Source organism: Alligator sinensis, unplaced genomic scaffold, assembly GCF_000455745.1.
Source record: "Alligator sinensis unplaced genomic scaffold, ASM45574v1 scaffold205_2, whole genome shotgun sequence".
Lineage (NCBI taxonomy): Eukaryota > Metazoa > Chordata > Crocodylia > Alligatoridae > Alligator > Alligator sinensis.
The window spans coordinates 715,425-722,284 of NW_005842563.1; positions in this window are offsets into that span (position 1 = coordinate 715,425).

Genomic DNA, 6,860 nt, shown 5'->3' on the forward strand with positions numbered 1-6,860 from the left:
AATGACTCCAAGATCCTTTTCTGCCTCTGCACTGACAAGAAGTGAGTTCCCCAGCCTGTAGGTCTGCTGCTGGTTCTTCCTCCCCAGGTGCAGTACCTTGCACTTGTCAGTGTTGAAACCCATCCTGTTCTCACATTATCATGTGACTTAAGTCCTGACGCTCCACAATTATAGTCAATAGGAGTGTTGTTACTGACTGCAAAAGCCCTTATTGGCTTTTTGACTGAAGTGATTGCCATTCATAGAAATAGCTTGGTGAAACAGCTTTTTATTTTATTTTACTAATTACATATATTTGTGGCCACAAGGGACCAATAGGTTATCCAGTGTAACTTCTTGTATAACACAGCCCATTTCTAAAATTCCCAACGTTATTGAAACTCAAGGTGCATGCACTATATTTTTTTAAAAATGTACAGTTGCACAATGCTGAGTAGTCTCTTATTGCCTAGCATTCCACCACTTCATTGGGTACACCTTGTCAATTATTGCATCAAATGAAATCCATTTAGTAAAATTCATAAAGACATTTGATTCAAGTCTAAAACTTTGCCTCACAAATGTTGGGCAAAATGACTAATTCTGGTTCAGTAAAGAACTGGTCTCTCTCTGTTTTTTTTCCTGATTAATGGCATTCTAGAAGGATCCCAGAAGGTAAAAACTAGACCTCATCAAACTAATTCAAAATTAAAAAAAAAATTTTTTTGATTCAAAATTAAATTAATAGTTCAGAAAAAAATGTTTTGTATTTTGATCAGCTCTAGTAAAGAACAGGAAATGCAAATATGTAGGGGTGGGGCTTTATCTAGTGTGGATTAAATAAACGATGTTAACTCTTCACTAGCCAACAACTTCGCCTTCTCAAGGAAAACTAAACATTTCTGGAGATTTATAAGAGTTTGGTCAGCTAAATATTGTTGTCTGTAGTAATATTGTTGTCTGGGTTTGTAGACCCAGAAAAGAAAGCACCAAAACAGTCTTTTCTTATTGTATCTCTAGGTTACCAAGAGTCAGAACAAAGTAGGAGTAGAAAAACTTCCTTCTCTTCATTTGTATCAGTCTGAATCAGTAATAACTCCACTGCTGTCATTTGTATCACACTGGTGTGAAAGTAACGTGAACAAGAAATTGGGCCTTGGCTTCTGAACTGAACAAATGCCTTACTCCTGCTGTCTTTCTCAAGCCAGATTTTTGCTCCCCTGGAATCTGGTGGGAGTTTTTCCTAAATGGAAATTATAGGATAAATTGTAAACCTATTGAGGATTGTCCAGCACTAGTAATATCCTGCTTTTAATAATTTTAAATTTTTTTTTAAAGAATGTAGGGACCAAATCCAGCAGTCCTTATTCAGGAAAAACTCTCCTTGGTTTTGGCACAATATAGGATCCCATAGTGTGAGTCCAGTATGTTGTTTAATGGTACTGTTCACTTGAATTGATATCAAGCCCACATCTGGAAGGTGCTCAGTGCCCTTTACTATTACCTACTTCAATGAGAATTGGAAGGGGTCAGCATCTCTGAGGTTCAGATCCTATATTAAGAACTGCCATTGACTCAGTAAAATGAAATCAAATAATTTTGTTTAACAGGGACTCCCATGGGCAGGAAGGCTTACACGGATCAGACACAATAGTTCTCTCCAGCAGCTAGGTGATTTACTAAAGCCTTTTCTGTTGACAGTGTACTGTGTATCTGCATGCATTCTACAATTGCATGACATGAATTATATGCTGCAAAAGAAAAATAACAGCAAGACTTACTAGGGAAGAAACCAAACTTGTGCAGCTGTATCCTCTGAATATTATGATTAGGAGTTAGTGGTTTTTAGTAACACCCATTATGCATTTTCTAGACATGCAGAAAGAATGGTTCTTTCCACAATCAACTGAGACACACAGAGAGGCAAGAAAAGATTAAGAACAGTATACAACAAAAGGGAGTTTTAAAACTAGTCAATAGAAGAAGTCACATCCAAGCAACATGATAGACATGGCTTCTTAAGAAGGACTTTAAAGAGGCTTATGGATGAGCTCAGGGATGTCTGGTCATTAGGGGTGTGTGAAGCGGGTCCTATTTGATTTGGATTTGGATTCAGCCTGAATCAGGGACAGCGATTTGATTCATTGACTCAGATCACTGTCCCTGATTTGATTCGGCTGAATCTGAATTTGAAGATTTGATGCTGATTCAGAGAATCAGTGATTCAGACATAGACACAGCTTTAAGTGGTTTTTTATACATACCTCAAGGTACCAGTGTGGCTTGTAAATGCTGCTGGAGTGACCCACAGGAGTGTGGGGGGGCCTTCCACATGCTCGGTGGCAAACCCAGAAGTACTTCCAGTCCACTTCTGGGTCCACCAGGGAGTGTGCTGGGGCCCCCACCCCTGCGCCCCACCCTGGCTCAGTGATCAGCTGTGGGGGGACCCCGGGTGCCCTCCAGACCCAGGAGGCACCAGTTGCCAAACTGGGGGGTGCAGGGGGACCCCCAGCATGCTCTCCAGTGGGCCTGGAAGTGGACTGGAAGTGCTTCTGGTCCATTTCTGGGTCTGCTGCCGAGCATGCTGGGGAGCCCCTACACTTCTGTGTGATACTCCATGTGCCCCAGCATCGCAGCATTCACAAGCTGCCGGGTACCTAGAGGTATGTAGAAAAAACATTTAAAGCTGTGTCTATGTCTGAATCTCCAAATCTTTCTGAATCTCTCTGAATCAATTCAGAGGGTTCCGATTCGATTCGGAGAGATTAAAGGGTTCTCTGATTCGATTCAGATTTGGAGATTCGGCCACTGAATTGGTCTGAATCTCCACCAAATTGAATCAGGGACCGAAGCTTCGCACAGCCCTTGTGGTCATGTAGCAGGGGCTGTATAGATCAGGCAGAGAGACATTTACTCAATAGACAGATGGTTTGACCATGGGAGGAGGGAGTGTGAGGGTTCATAGCATAGAGAAAATGGGGATAATGTAAAATTTAGCCAAAAAGTGGAGAAGAACAGATGTATACAGAGTTTGGAGGAGGAGATGACAAGTGAAATCTTGAAATTCTGCCCAATTGAAGATGACGAGAGTTTTGCCATTGACTTCACTGAATGCGTCTACATGTTATATTAATGTGATGCAATAAACTCTGGCGCAATTCCCACCAGAGTTTATTGTTCCTGGGCATAGTATTTACAAGTGCATCTAGGACTGCAGCATGTTGAGCCATGGTGGTGCAGCCCTGGCTGGCAGGAGGTGCGGAGGGGTCAGCCTGCCAGCCTAGAGCTGCTCCCCTTTGGCTCAACAGGTTGCGAAGGGGGAGGCAGCCCCCACACTATGGCACCCTCATGCCCCAGCCAGGCCCAGTCACCGTCTACATATGTGTTGTGGTGAAGTAAATAGTTCGGCCATAGGATAATACTTGCATCAAGCAATACTATCCTACAGTGGAATTAATTACTTACTCTGGCCTAATATGACTGCACGTGTAGATGGTGATGCTTTAGTGTGGACCTAATTAGTCAACTTCACAATAAAGAGTCTTGTGTAGATGTACACACCAGCACTAGGATTTCACCCAAAAAGCTTCAATATGATGTTGTAGCAAATGGGGAGCTAGTGAAGAATTCAAAAAGAAAAAGGGATATGATCAAATTTATGAACAAAGAGACTACTGATTTATCTACATGACTGCCAGTTATATCCTATGCAAAGAAATTTAATAATGCCTGCAAAGTCAGCACTCCAACTCAGTGCAATTTATCCCTAGACTAAAATATAAAATGTTTGTTTTCAAGATTTTTTAATGGTTTGAACGTATCAGATTAAACATCTCACTGCAGGTTTGATTAAGGAGACAGATTCTCTTAAAACATAGCAACAGGCCAGCAAAGCTGGGGAAATTATTTCCCATGTCAGGAATAAATGGAAGGTAGTGTAATTTCAGCCTGCTGCTTTGGCAGTGTAGTAAACCTTAGACTCTGTGGCAGAAGATAGGGGCAAGTCCAGCAGTGGGATTCTGTGTCTTCTCCACAATAAATCTTCACATCAGTGTGATTTATAAGTTGGTCGAAGATGAGATATGGGTATTTAAATGAAAGTGTCTGGATTCAGAAAGCAGATCTTCTTAGACATTAATTTATGTATATGTAGGATGGATGCGCCAGCTGGAGTAGAGGTTCTTTGTGACTGCATTCTTGAGTCATTCAGCAAGTGCTGAAAGGACTTTAGCTTAGTGACCCTTTGGCTCAGAGGCTTCAGAAATGGAACAAACAGAAAAGAGAAATATCTATAGCAATATGAAACTGCATTTTCTTGCTATCCCACCTCAGTTTGCCAGCTGATCTTCAGTCCATGTTCTTCACAGCTGTGCTTCACCAAAGGCAATTCTCCTCATCCACTTTGCTTATGCAGCTGGTTTAAGCGCACTTCGGAAAAACCTACATTTGATACAAATGTTTTTTTCTGATGCACCCTGTCCACATTACTTTTTGTGAGATCAACGGTTTACAAACTATAGCTTAAGCCCCAAAAGAGCATGTTCTCTCCATAAACACCACAATAAACATATTTTGAAAAATCTTCCATTGTGCTCAATAAAACAAAGTAAGAGCAGTGAACCTAGGAAAAGTTAATGTTCATGGGCTCAATCTTACATGACCTACTTTGAAAGGGAAAGAGATAGTAACTGGAAATATATTTCAATCTATGGGGGAAAGTGTAAATGCTGAGAGTGCTGGCGTGTGCAGGTCTTATATTTCCATGTGTTGATTTTATGCATGGCAGCCCTTAGCTGAAGAACATTGACTTTGTCTTTTTGGCAAAATTAAAAGTATTTTTATGCTGATTAAAGAATGTGTCAATGGAAAATTGTAGAGGAGACAAGGTATAGTTCATTCCTAACCCCAGTGTAGCTAGTCAGGTCAACACAATATTTCTTACCAAGGTTTTATTTTAATTACTTTAAGGTAAAAACTACAAAGTCTTGTGTACACCAGGATTTTCATTGAAATAGATATCTTGAATGAGCTAGCTTAGTGTAAAAACATTCTTCTTCTGAAATAAAGACAAAGGCTAGGCAGTCAGAGCTGACTAAGTTTTCTACAGTGTCCCCACCATTCTGCCATTGTGATAACTTCGAAGACCCTCAATCTATTCTCCATTGATCATTCACTGATGTGGGCTGGCTTTGAACCAAAAATGTAGAGGTAAAAACTCAGTGTCGCATTACTAGGTCCCTTCAGCTCTTTCTTCCTTAACACCAGCTTCCAGTATAAACCTTTCACCACATTTCCTACCCATACAGCTTCCCATGCCTGCAGGAAATGGCCAACACCTGTGCCTGGCAACATTTCCCCTCATGTATCAGTTATTCAATGGTGATAACATTGTAAGTCCCCTGGCTAGACTTTTAGCTGTGAAGGGTATTGAGTTCCACTTGAGAAAAAAAGTTTTAAGGATGACTTGGAACATGTAGATTGGTGTTGCCATTAACTAAATCAACACTGTTGTAAAATGGAAACCAATAACTTTTAAAGCTTCATTTTCTTCCCTTAGCAGTTGAGGGAAGTACAAGTGTGTGGAAACATACAGTTTCTAAGATTCTGGAGTCTGTGTGTATCTGCCTATCCTACCATAGGGTATATTCTCCCTTTGATATGACAATTCAAAGCCAGAAGAGCTGAAAAATGCATTCAGGTTAATGTGTGTTCCCCATGGATTAAACTAGAAGATCATAACCTACTCATAAACTTTAAGTAACAGCAGCTTTAAAACAGCTCTCTTGCATTGATTTACAATTGCTTTTGTTTCTCTGTAGAAACAGTATTTTTTTAAAGGTACAAGGGATTTGTTAATACAGTCATAAATTATTCTTGTAAATATCTTAGGTACATCATGGGAATCCATTGCGACTTAGCATGATTTGTAATTTACTTCTTATATTTTTTTAAAGTACAATAAAACATTTGTAAATGTCCAGTCATAGGGAGTCTCTACAGATGTCATCAGCAACCCCAAGGTGCATCTAAAACCTCTGCAGGAAAGCAAAAAAAACCCTTAGCAGTGAGGGGCATAAAACTACCCCTGCCTATACTGACACTGTTGAGCAGTACTGATACACAACTTTTGCTCTATGATCTCCAGTCCACGGAACTTCACCATAGAAAGCTTTCATCCCCTCTTTATGGAATGTAGCCTTGATGCTCTGTAGGAAGCACAGGTGAGGGAGCTCCAGGAGGAGGTTAGCAGGCTGAGGGGAATCAGGGAGGTGGAGGATGAAATTGATGGTTATTTCCTTTCCCTGCAGGACCATGCATACAAGGAAGAAGCACCCTGGGAGGTGCCCTCCACTGCAAAGTGACAGATGGTCACATCCAGAACCAGGGCTGCTCGCAGCAAAGCAGTACCAGTTCCTCCAGTCTGGCTGGAGAACAGGTACGAGGCCCTGGCAACACGGCAGGGGAAGGAAGGAGAGGAGGAAACCTCCAGAGAGGAGGCAACTCCACACTCTTCACACTCCGAACAGGCCAAAGGAGCCAAGCAGACCTGGAGGAGGAAATGTTGAGTGATCGTCATAGGCGACTTCATCCTGAGAGGTACGGAGGGCCCCATCTGTTGCCAGGATCCCTCAACACACGAGGTCTACTGCCTCCCCGGAGCAAAGATTCAGGACGTGACGGGGATGATCTAGGACATGATCCAGCCCACCGATTACTACCCCATGGTCCTAATCCATGTGGGTACTAATGATATGGCCAGGAGAAGCCCTGATCACCCAATGACAGACTCATGCTCTGGGGGGCGTGCTGAGGGAGATAGGAGCACAGGTGGTATTCTCCTCTGTCCTACCAGTGAGTGGACGTGGAAGACGACATGAGAC